The sequence below is a fragment of the Myxine glutinosa genome, chromosome 11 (assembly GCF_964187855.1).
Source record: "Myxine glutinosa chromosome 11, kmMyxGlut1.1, whole genome shotgun sequence".
NCBI lineage: Eukaryota > Metazoa > Chordata > Myxini > Myxiniformes > Myxinidae > Myxine > Myxine glutinosa.
In genome coordinates this window covers 34,000,156-34,012,662 of record NC_136271.1, presented here as the reverse complement: position 1 = coordinate 34,012,662, position 12,507 = coordinate 34,000,156, and the positions used below count along the sequence as shown (strand labels likewise).

At 44.7% G+C, this 12,507-nt stretch overlaps 1 protein-coding gene across 2 annotated transcripts in view; it reads left to right on the top strand.

Annotated features, from left to right (window-relative positions):
• The window catches only part of ZBTB11 (zinc finger and BTB domain containing 11), an 84,133-nt gene that overhangs the window by 25,631 nt on the left and 45,995 nt on the right, over positions 1-12,507 (top strand). The window lies entirely within an intron of this gene.

The following is a 12,507-nucleotide window of genomic DNA, read 5'->3' as shown; positions in this document are numbered from 1 at the left end:
CTGTATGCAGCATACAAGTTGGCAGGATGGCCTGGACTGGAGGTACGCACACTTGACTCTAAAGTCTAAACTGTCCAGCCTGTGTTTGAATCCCGACCCAGCTATAACCTGTCATGGGTGAATCACAGGCAGGGTGATTCATCAATGTGTGTACCGCTAAACTGGGTGCCCCGTTTGCGTCCCATTAGTTGTTGGATGTTAAGGATCTCACCGTGTTTTCCACAAAGAGAAGGCGAGCTATCGCCGGCACTCTGAACAAGTTGTGGCCTGGCATGCTCTTCTCCTCTGCCGTTATATACGTCCTCCTCGGCATCTTTTTCCAGAAGAGCCCTGTCTCGTCACAGTTGAAGATTTGCTGGGGGATGTATCGTTCGGCTTCTATCAGTTCGGCAAAAGTTATAATAAAATCTTCAGCTGCCTTCACATCCGCCTCACCAAGTCGACAACACGCACACCTCGCTCATGTTTTTCGACGATTGCGTGTTTTATATCCAAGCACATCATCCTCTTCTTCTTCTCAGTACCGTGTTTTCCACAAAGAGAAGGCGAGCTATCGCCGGCACTCTGAACAAGTTGACGGCAGAGATACTGTACTTGCATGGCAAGATAACCACGTGACCAGAACCCACCTGGTGGCGTAAACTCAAAATAACCAACATGCGAAAACAAAAATGCAGCGCTATACGACAGAGATACTGTACTTGCACGGCAAGATAACCACGTGACCAGAACCCACCTGGTGGCGTAAACTCAAAATAACCAACATGCGAAAACAAAAATGCAGCGCTATACGACAGAGATACTGTACTTGCACGGCAAGATAACCACGTGACCAGAACCCACCTGGTGGCGTAAACTCAAAATAACCAACATGCGAAAACAAAAATGCAGCGCTATACGACAGAGATACTGTACTTGCACGGCAAGATAACCACGTGACCAGAACCCACCTGGTGGCGTAAACTCAAAATAACCAACATGCGAAAACAAAAATGCAGCGCTATACGACAGAGATACTGTACTTGCACGGCAAGATAACCACGTGACCAGAACCCACCTGGTGGCGTAAACTCAAAATAACCAACATGCGAAAACAAAAATGCAGCGCTATACGACAGAGATACTGTACTTGCACGGCAAGATAACCACGTGACCGGGTGGCGAAAGCTCGTAACTCAGATCTCGGCTCGCATCTCAAAGCAATAAACCGCCCGAGCGACGGCTCGTATCTCGAAAAACTCGTAAGTTGGGGCACTCGTAAGTCAAGGTTCCACTGTATATATATATATATAGTTATATATATATATATATATATAGTTATATATATATATATATATATAGTTATATATTGTTGTGGATATGAGAATTTTTTTTTAATTTTATTGTTGTGGTAAAATGTTGTTGTAAAAGGTTGTTGTAAAATATCACCCCTCCTCCCTCCGTTTGTGGTTGTATAAAGGTCAAAGGGCGTTCCCGTAGTTAGTCCATAAAACATACATGCAGGACACGATATATCTTTTTATGACAGTTATATCCTTATTATGTGTACTAGGGCATGCCCGTACTATATATATATCTAAAATTATATCCCCCCCCCCTCTATTTACATGAAATGGTTTGGTCCAAAGCGAACGGCTTGCGAGTACGGTGACAATCCCCCCCCCCTCTATTTACATGAAATGGTTTGGTCCAAAGCGAACGGCTTGCGGAGTTTGGTAAAGAAATCGCCATAGCGTGCACAAACGCGCAGGAAAGCGAAAGAATCGCAAATTAGTTTTAATTAGTTTTAAAACATAGTTTAACGCCAACATAGCGGCAACATAGTTTGCCAACGTGAAATAAATGAATACGCTCTCAAATGTGCCGTCCGAGGCAGAGTCTGTTCGCCACGTTCGGCACACGTGATAACTCGCTGCTCTCTGATTGGTTGAATCGTTTTTTGGACATAGCTCGGTAACTACTTGTCCGATTAATATGAAACCTTGAAAAGGCACATCCTCGGGTCCCCAGCAATATACCTGGCAAGTTTCAAGTATATCGGACCCGTGGTTGTCGAGAAACAGCGGTCACAGACAAACATACAAACATACAAACATACAAACATACACACAGAGATTACTGGAATTATAGATAGATTAGTGTAAGGCTGTGTCTTCCATTAATTGAAATACTCCATTGCACCAGTGAAAGAGATAGATTCCCTTCATTCCCACTCCCAACACTTCCATTCCCCCCTTTCCGTCAATTGCAATTCGCATTGCCAACTGCATGTTGGGCGGTTTTCCCTTCATCCGCCATTGACCACGAGGCAGGGTTGGGGGAAAAAAGGCGTGTCTCCACCTCGTCATAGCGGGGAGGAGGGGCGTGCCCGCCCGTCGTCATCCAGGGCGGAGCCCGAGGGTCGCGCGACCAACCAGGGCCGAGGTGAGCACCCCGATGGGCGTGTCCAAAACGCCGGCGGCGTAATCGCTGGAGGCGCTATAAAAGGCGCAAACGGAAGTGAGTAGTGAGTTGGTCTGAGTTGGTTGAGAGTCGGTCGTCAAGTGGAGAGTGGTGAAGAGTCAGTCAGTAGAGGTGGTGGTCAAGTGGTTGCGTTGGTTGCGGTGAGGAGTCGGTGGTAAAGAGTGAGGGACCAAGAAAGAGTTGAGGGTTTGGACCAACGAGTCAGACAAGTCCTGGGAACGCAGCGGACGGAGGCCGCAGCAGCAAGAACACCCAACAGCCAAAGGGGGCCTGAACGGCGGTTTGGAGCAGGGCCGAAAAGGAACGGCGGCTGCTAAACGTGCCGGTTGAGCTGCAGGACCCCCTTGGACCTTTCCTCTCCCTCCAGCCATCCACCTCCTGCCTTTCCACCCTTCTTGTATACGTGAGTTTGTTTTGTTTGTTCTGTCCCTGGGTATTTAATTAAGTCTGTAGGTAAGCTAAAATTTGCACTGTGTCACCTGCGTCTTATGTGTTGTAAATAAACCTTGATTGCTCCTTTTTGCTTGTGTGAATAATAAATCAAATTACTCTTCTGTCCGTCTATTCGTTTTATTCCTTTTCCTCTTGCATTTCGTCGTTTCAGTCTTTTCCCAGATTGGGCAGCTGTGGTGCGATACGGCCAAAGTTCTGGGTGAATCGGGTGAGTCAGGGATCCTGTAATGGTCGCGGCAATACCACCGCTCGGTAAATAACATCTTAATCCGCGATCAGTAACAATATATATATATATATATATATAGTTATATATATATATATATAGTTATATATATATATATATATAGTTATATATATATATATATAGTTATATATATATATATATATATAGTTATATATATATATATATAGTTATATATATATATATATAGTTATATATATATATATATAGTTATATATATATAGTTATATATAGTTATATATAGTTATATATATATATATATATATATATATATATATATATATATATATATATATATATATATATATATATATATATATATATATATATATATATATTGTTATGAATTTTGGGGTAGTGATATATAGATTCAGGTAGATCTGTATCGGTAGATGCTCCGCTGATCGGGGGTAGAAAGAACCATTTTGATGTACATAAGTCAGGGACCTGTTTAGCCCGAATGTCGGATTAAGTGTATATTTGTACTTACGCATACATATACTTACGCTAACATTCGGAGTCTGCCCAGCAGGCACGTAAGACATCGGCCATTATAAAGCTCACAGTGTTAAGTGTGGAAAGTTCTGAGGAGATTGTGGCTGGCTCAATTGCGCAGTGGGCTATTGACTCATATAATCAATGGAGGTCCGTGGTTCCAGTCCCGTATTGAGTCAGAATTTTTCACACTTAGCCCCTCACAGGAATTTGATTCCTGTTTATTAAAAAAAAAAATATATATATATATATATATATAGTGTTATGGTTTTGTGAATAAAGGCAACCCCCCTATAGTTAGTTGCACCACAACATGTAGCCTCCTTATTTCACTGGTTATTTCACTTATTTCACTAGTTATTTCACTTATGCAATAAGTTTCACTTATTTCACTAGTTGCACTAGTTATTTCTTATTAAATGTAAAGCATAGGCCCTTTCCAGTGTTTAGTAATAAAGACCAAATATGCGTTGAGTCAGGCAGGATGACTGTGGGCCTCGTTGAGGCCTAAAGTGCCTCGTCTTGGGACTAGACTAGGCCCTGCAGGCCTGAAGGAGGAATAAAACCTTCCCCGAAGGAGGAACGAGACATTCCTGGGAGGAGGAGCAGCGAGCAACCAATGGGAGCTAAAGGGAGTGGCTGAGGGTGGCCAATGAGGGGCTGTCATGTCACGTGACCCCTGGCGGCCAATTGAGACCCATGGAACATTCGGGAAGGGGTTCGGGGGGTTATAAAAACCCGGCCCAGAACACTCTCTCTCTCGCTGGGCTCCTGCTATCCTGATCGGTCCTCTCGTTCCTGCTCCTGGTACGTCATCGCTCTTCGTCCCTGCCGCGATCTTCTCCGGCTGTTGGTGCCTTGGGTTGGAGCGATTCCTGGGGCTTTCGTCTACCAAGCTCATTCGCACGAGCTGCACGACCGAGCCCATTCACACGAGCTGCACGACGAAGCTCATTCGCACGAGCTGCACGACCGAGCCCATTCACACGAGCTGCACGACCGAGCCCATTCGCACGAGCTGCACGACGAAGCTCATTCGCACGAGCTGCACGACGAAGCTCATTCGCATGAGTTGCGCGACCGAGCCCATCCAGGCAAGCTGCACGAAGCGGCCGCGCTTCCCTGCGCATTACCCTCTCCCCCCACCCCCCTTCCCCGAACGAATGAGGGCCCTTGTTTTGGAACGTAGGTAAGGCTGTTAAGATTCTTTGCTTTGTCTGTGTTCTGTACATACTGTAAATAAATACTGTGTTTGTTACTTCCAACCTGGCTGTCATTGTCATTTCCCATCCATTGACCTAGCATCGCCCAAATTAAAACTGCTCGATCGGGTTCGATATTCTAACGGCACGGGTCACGCGACGCACAACCGCTCGGGCGTCAGGAAGAAGTGTGACTTGTGCGGGGGTTCAGTCCCCGTTCTCACGGCTGCGTGTGTCCGAAGGTATTCGGGTTGTGACCGTTAACCCTTCCACGCGCAGCTGCGGGCTCGGCGGCTGGAGTTGCCTAGCAATCCGTCAACCATGAGTGTAGTTATGGTCGGCGGCCTCAGTGGACCCAGAGTTCGAGGGGGAGCAGGGCCTGAACCCCCCCTTAGTACATTGACGAACCCGGGATCCGCAACAAAATTGGTGTCGGGAGTTGGGATTCGATGAGGGAGTTAATGAGGGTGCAGCAGGAAGAGGTGAAAATGGCGTCGATTCACACCCGGGGCCGGCCGGACGGGTTGAGCCCGTGGTGCCGATGGATATGGGTCTATTTATGGTGCAAATCAGAGCATGCTTTGAGGTGCAAAGGGAAGAAGCAAGGTGTGACAGGAAAGAGATGGTTGATCGGATGGACACCATGAGGGAAGAATTAAGGTGTGACAGGAAAAAGATGGGAGAGGAGATAAAAGAATGGAGGTGTGACATGAAAAAGATGGGAGAGGAGATTGGGCGTAAGCCGAGCGAAGAGGTGGCAGTGGTACGTGACGAGGTGAGGCGGTGCGAGGAACGCGTAGAAGAGGAAATTGTAGGGGCGCACCGGGAAATATAGGAGGTGAAACAGAAGCTGGAGGAGGTAGAAGAAGGAATGATTGAAATTAAAAAGACACAAGGAGAGACAGGGAATGAATTACAGGAGGAAGTGATGGAATATGTACAAGGTTGGTGTTCGCACCGTGATGAAATGCTGACTGACCAAATGAAAAGTTTACAGGTGCTGGAAGAGAAGCGGGCGAAGGGGAGCCCCGAGGTGAGTGGCGATGATTTCGGAAATGTGTTTGGTGCAATCGGAGGCTCAACGAGCTTGGGGGTCGGGATAAACCCGGGCATTCGTGGGGGGCCCATTGTGAGGGGTGCGGCTGAGACGGAGTGTGTGAAAGGAGTGTGCGCACTGGTGTCTGCGAGTACGGAGTGTGTGGAGAGAGTGTGCGCACAGTTGTGTGCGAGTACGAAATGGAGTGCGAGGGGTAATCAGGCTCAGGCATCGACGCCGACAGGGATAGTGCTTAGTGAGACGAATAGAGTACGCGAGCCCCCGATGGGTGGTGCACTGTGGGGACCCGAACGGTTCGGCCCCGCGTCGACCCCGCAGGGAGCGGCGTGTGGGGTACGAACGTCCGGTATCCATAAAGTGTTGCTGGCGCCGTACGACGGCAAGAGCGATCGGTCGAGGGGAAATTCGAAATTGCGGAGGTACGCACCTTACCAGGTGAGGTGCTGTGACTACAGCAGGTTGGGTCATCGTGCGTGGGACGGGATGGACCCCGGCACCTGGGACCACCAACTCCGCCCCCCCCCCCCGGATCGTCAATGCCGGCCGGATAACACCCCATACAGGCGACCAAGCACCCTCATGGACCGCTTTGGCCTTAGAGGCTGGGGCACGACCCAGTACCTCCACCGATGGGGCTCATAGTGTAGAAGCCTGGGGGAGTATTGTACCCCCCACGTGGGGGTATGGTGGTGTGACCATTCCCCACGATAGGGGGGCCCATGAGCACTAGTTTAGGGGGATGGCAGTGTTAGGCCCATGGAGGGACCAGCAATGGTTGCCTCCATGGGGCACCGGAACTAGCCGAGGGAGGGCGCGGATAATTGTTTGGGATTTAGAGAGACAATAGGGACAAGGCCACTCTGCCATAAAGCCCAGATCGGTGGAGTGTTGCAATGATGGTTGTCCTTCTGGAAGTTTCTCCCATCTCCATACAGGATCTCTGGAGCTCAGCCAGAGTGACCATCGGGTTCTTGGTCACCTCTCTTACCAAGGCCCTTCTCCCCCGATTGCTCAGTTTGGCCGGGCGGCCAGCTCAAGGAAGAGTCCTGGTTGTTCCAAACTTCTTCCATTTGAGAATTATGGAGGCCACTGTGCTCTTGAGAACCTTCAATGCAGCAGAGATTTTTTTTGTAGGCTTCCCCAGATCTGTGCCTCGACACAATCCTGTCTCTGAGCTCTGCAGGCCGTTCCTTCGACCTCATGGCTTGGTTTTTGCTCTGATATGCATTGTCAGCTGTGAGACCTTATATAGACAGGTGTGTGCCTTTCCAAATTAGGTCCAATCAATTGAATTTACCACAGGTTGACTCCAATCAAGGTGTCGAAACATCTCAAGGATGATCAAGAGAAATGGGAGGCACCTGAGCTAAATTTCAAGTGTCATAGCAAAGGGTATGAATACTTATGTCAATGTGATATTTCAGTTTTTTCTTTTTAATAAATTTGCAAAACTTTCTAAAATCCTGTTTTCTCTTTGTCATTATGGGGTATTGAGTGTAGATTGATGAGGGAAAAAATGAATTTAAACGATTTCAGCATAAGGCTGCAACATAACAAAATGTGAAAAAAGTGAAGGGGTCTGAATACTTTCTTAATGCACTGTATATATAAACCTGGTGGTTTTGGCTTAGCGGTTGGGGTGCCGGCTTGGGATGCTAGGATCCTGAGTTCAAATCCTGGTCGATCGTTGAATTAACACCAGTGGGGTTGACTCAGTCTGTCATCCTTCCGATGTCGGCAAATTGAGTACCAGCTTGCTGGGATGAATGTGCCTCGGTTTGTGTTTGCATCCGTTCAGTTATTTATATCCGTTGGTTTATTTTAGTTTGGATGATTGTGTGCGTCGGTTTAGAATAGGTACACCGTATCCCTGCGTGTCATAAGAGGCGACTAAAGGTTTGGTGTCAGGAAGGGCATCAGGCCATAAAAACATTGCCTCAAAAAGGGAACCATGATTATTGCCGTGGGGCCCACAAGGCTAACCCCTGCTCTACCAGGGAAAATGGCCTTAAAAAAGGGAATTTTTTATTTATATATTTATTATATATATATTTTTTTTTAAGTGGGCAACTCGATATTGTCAAAGTCTTCGGACCAAAAGAGGTGGTTTAAGGGACAAGAATGGAAGAAAGCACGTAGTGAAAGTAAATGATCAAAAAGACAATAAAATGACATAGCATTTGATCTAATAAAATAAAGTATACATTTTATCTCGTAAAATATATAGCCCAAAGGTAAAAATAAACACCTAGTATTTTATCATTTGTGTAACCCCTCTCACCTTCCCCCTAGTGTTTTTATAAAAAAATGTTTCTGTGAACAATTAATTGGAATTTTATCCCCTTAACCATTTATTAAATATAATGTTTTCCTCTGCCACCAGAGGTGGATGGAGATTATGTTTTCACCCCTGTCTGTCTTGTCTGTTTGTTTGTTTGTCTGTGAACAAGATATCTCAAAAAGTTGTGGACAGATTCTGACAAAACTTGGTGGACATGTTGGGTGTATGACAAGGACGAATGAATTCGATTTTGGTGAAGATTCGAATCCGGATCCGGATCAGAGATTTTTTTTTTTTTAAAGTGATTTTTCAACATTGAGTGATGGGGCCAAAACCGATATGTAGCATGATGTCACAAAAAGTTGTGGATGAAGTATGACAAAACAAGGTGGATGATTTGGGTAAGTGACAAGAACAAGTCGATTAGATTTTGGTTCAGGTACGAATCCAGATCTGGCCTATCAGTGGATAGAAAACGTAAACGGTTCAGCTTGGCAGAGGTATGCGCTCTACCGAGTCCCCGTCTAGTTTAACAGTGTGATCATCCTGAACTATAATATTCATTTTGGTGTTTAATATCTTGCTATTATTGAAAAACCATTGAAGCAAAATACTGTAAACCATTAAAGTGACAGGAAATACTTGCCATTTGATAAAGTAACAGTGACATTACCTTTTATCATTGTTTTTGAATCTCATCTGATGAAAATGGTTAACTTATAAACTGCCAATAATACCCTTGCAAATTGAGCTTACTGCAGCGTGTACCCCAAAACCTATGGATTAAATAAGATTCCATTTTAAAATCCGATGTGTATCGTATTATCCCAACCCGATTAGATCACGGCTGTGATTGGCTGAATTATATTGCCATGGCAACCATCTCAGTAACTTGCTTTGTGCACGCAATATTTTAAAAAAACCTTCAAGATTTAGCTTTCACATTTCACAGATCTATTCCTCATACCACTGAAAAGGTGGGGGACCTTGAGTATCAGCTCCTTGTTTCACATTTTAATTGAGGCTAAATTTTTTGGGGAGGAGTATACAGTGCCTTCAGAAAGTATTCACACCTCTTGACTTTTTCACATTTTGTTATTGTGGTGAAAATGAAGAAGAAGAAGAAGAAGAGCCTTCATAGGAATGGGGCATATTGGATGCCTATTTATGGGTGAGCCCGAGGTGAGTGAGGGGGTCAGTATCTTGTCTGCTGAATGAGTTATGCAGAGATGAGTCCTGGATCTTCTTGGTAAGAAGTGACTGGGATTGATGACTAATGTTTAGAATGCTTGCTTTACAGCCTGAATTTAAAATTGTTTAAATTGAGATATTTTTTTTTGTCACTGATCTGCACATAATATCAAAGTGGATTAAAAAAATTTTATTTATGCAAATGAAAAGGTCTTGAGTCAATAAATATTCAACCACTTTGCTATGACACTCCAAATTGAGCTCAGGTGCATCCAATTTCCTTTGATCATCCATGAGATCTCTCTTCAACTTGGAGTCCACCTGTGGCCAATTCAATTCCCTGGACATGATTTAGAAAGAAACACACCTTTCTATATAAGGTCCCACAGTTGACAGTGCATGTCAGAGCAGAAACTCTTCCATGAATTCCAAGGAACTGTCCGTATAACTCTGAGATAGAATTGTGAGGAGGCATCGATCTGGGGAAGGGTATAAAACAATTTCTAGTGTGTTGAAATCTCCCAAGAGCACAGTGAGCTCCATCATCTGGAAATGGAAAGAATATGGAACTACCCAGACTCTTCCTAGAGCTGGCCGTCTGACCAAACTGAGCAACCGGGCAAGAAGGACCTTGGTCATGGTCAGGGAGGTGACCAAGAACCAAATGACCACTCTGACAGAACTACAAAGTTACTTGGCTGAAATGGGAGAACCTGCCGTAAGGACAACAGTCTCTGCAGCGCTTCACAAATCTTGGTTTTATGGGAGAGTGGCCAGATAGAGGCCACTCCTGCGAAAAAGACACATGACAGCACGTCTGAAGTTTGCAAAAAGGCATGTGAAAGACTGTGAGCATGAGGCAAAATATTTTGCAGTCTGATGAGATGAAAATTGAACTCTTTGTCCTGAATGCAAAGCGCTATGTCTGGCAAAAACAGAGCACAGCTCATCATCCATCTAACACCATCCCTACCATGAAGCATTGTTGTGGCAGCATCATGCTGTGGAAATGCTTATCAGCGGCAGGGACTGGGAGACATGTAAGGATAGAGGGAACAATGAATGGTGCCAAATACAGGAAAATCCTTGAGGATAACCTGCTTCAGAGTGCAAAAGACCTTAGACTGCAGCGAAGATTTACGTTCCAACAGGACAATGACCCCAAGCATACAGCCAAAGCAACACTGGAATGACATCAGAACAAGAATGTGAAAGTCCTTGAATGGCCCAGCCAAAGCCCAGATTTGAACCCCATTGAGAATCTGTGGAAAGACTTGAAGATTGCTGTTCATCAACACTCCCCATCCAATTTGACAGACCTTGAGCAAATCTGCAAGGAAGAATGGAAGAAACTCCCCAAATCCAGATGTGCAAAGCTGATACAGACATACCTATACCCAAGAAGACTCAAAGCTGTAATCGCTGCCAAAGGTGCTTTGACGAAGTATTGACTCAGGGTCTTGAATACCTATGTAAATGAGATATTTCTGTGTTTCAGTTTTACATTATTTTGTAAAAAAATTCCACTTTGTTATTATGGGACATTATGTTTAGATTAGTGACAAAAAACCTCAATTTAATCCATTTTAAATTCGGGCTGTAACGTAACAAAATGTGGAAAAAGTCAAGGGGGTGTAAATACTTTCTGAAGGCACTGTATTATTTGTGATCTTGTGCAGATATTGGCTTGAACTTTGATGCCACACTGTATCTCTCAGGCATTCTGACAAAAGGAAAAAAAAACACTTTGGAGGCCATTTTTTTCCCCGCAGAGCAAGGGTTGGCCTTTTTCGGGCACCGTGGTTCCATTTTTGAAGCAATGTTTTATGGCCGGATGCCCTTCCTGCCGCCAACCCTGTTAGTCGCCTCTTGCGACACACAGGGAATTACCAGTGAACTGGTACTCGATTTGCCGACCTCGGAAGGATGGCAGGCTGAGTCAACCCCCTGGCGTTAATTCAGCGATCGACCCGGGATTCGAACCCAGGATCCTAGGATCCCAAGCCGGCACCCTAACCGCTAAGCTCAGGCATTCTGACAATTGGTCATAAACCCTAAATTGTTCATTTTCTAAAAATCTGTCATTTTCTTTATACTGCTAGCTTCATCGTCTCATTCTAGCTTCCACATTAACAGCACTGTTAACCTTAGGTTGGTCAAACATTTTTTTTTTCCTGAAGGTATCAGGAGCCCCATACAGCATTTATCTATATCTCGTAAACACTTACTGTATTCATTTATTACTTGTGAAATCAAAGATTCGCAAGTATATTGGTTGGTCTGGTTTGTTATGCTGTCTGTTTGTCTGTCTGTTTGTTTGTTTGTCTGTATGTATGTAAATCGTCTACAGGTCACAATTTTACTCCAGTCTTCATGGAACCTAACTACCCAGTAGAGGTAGTCTCAAGCTAAAAGACTGGTTTCTGAGGTCAATAGATCAAAGCTCAAGGTCACAAATCATAAATTTTAATCCGATTCGTCGAAGTGAAGCCTCAGTCAACCTACATGAGTTTGCCCATTAATTACCTACTGTGTGAGTTGGTGCATGAGTACCTCTATTGATTACGTATTATAGGACCATGACTACGTCTATAATTCTGGACTATTTTAACTTACCTTTAAGACCTTTTAGACCCTTTGAACCTTTTAAGACCCTTTATACCCCTTTCGACTCTTTAGATTTTACACCCTTTAGACCTTGACACCCTTTAGATAGCTTTGACGACTTGACCATATAGCCCCCTTAAACTTCTGAAGATCTTTGCCCACTTTAGATCACTTTGACCCTGAGACCCTTTAAATCTTTAGACTCAGTTGGACCCCTTTTAAACCCGATAGACCCTTTTGACCTGTAACTACTGTTGGAACATACGCTTTAGACCCTTTTAGACAATTTTCGATCCATTGAACCTTTAAAGACTTTGACATTTTTAGACCATGTAGATCCCTTGAGCATTTAGATCTCTTTAGAACAGTAGTGCCCATGGAACAGTGGAACATTTGTCCATTACCCAAAATTTGAAATCACTGTCACCTTGTGATCCAATTGGTACCATTACTTACTTGGTACCGGTACCGACGACAAAAATTGTCTGAGAAAACGCTTTTGACATGAACCCCC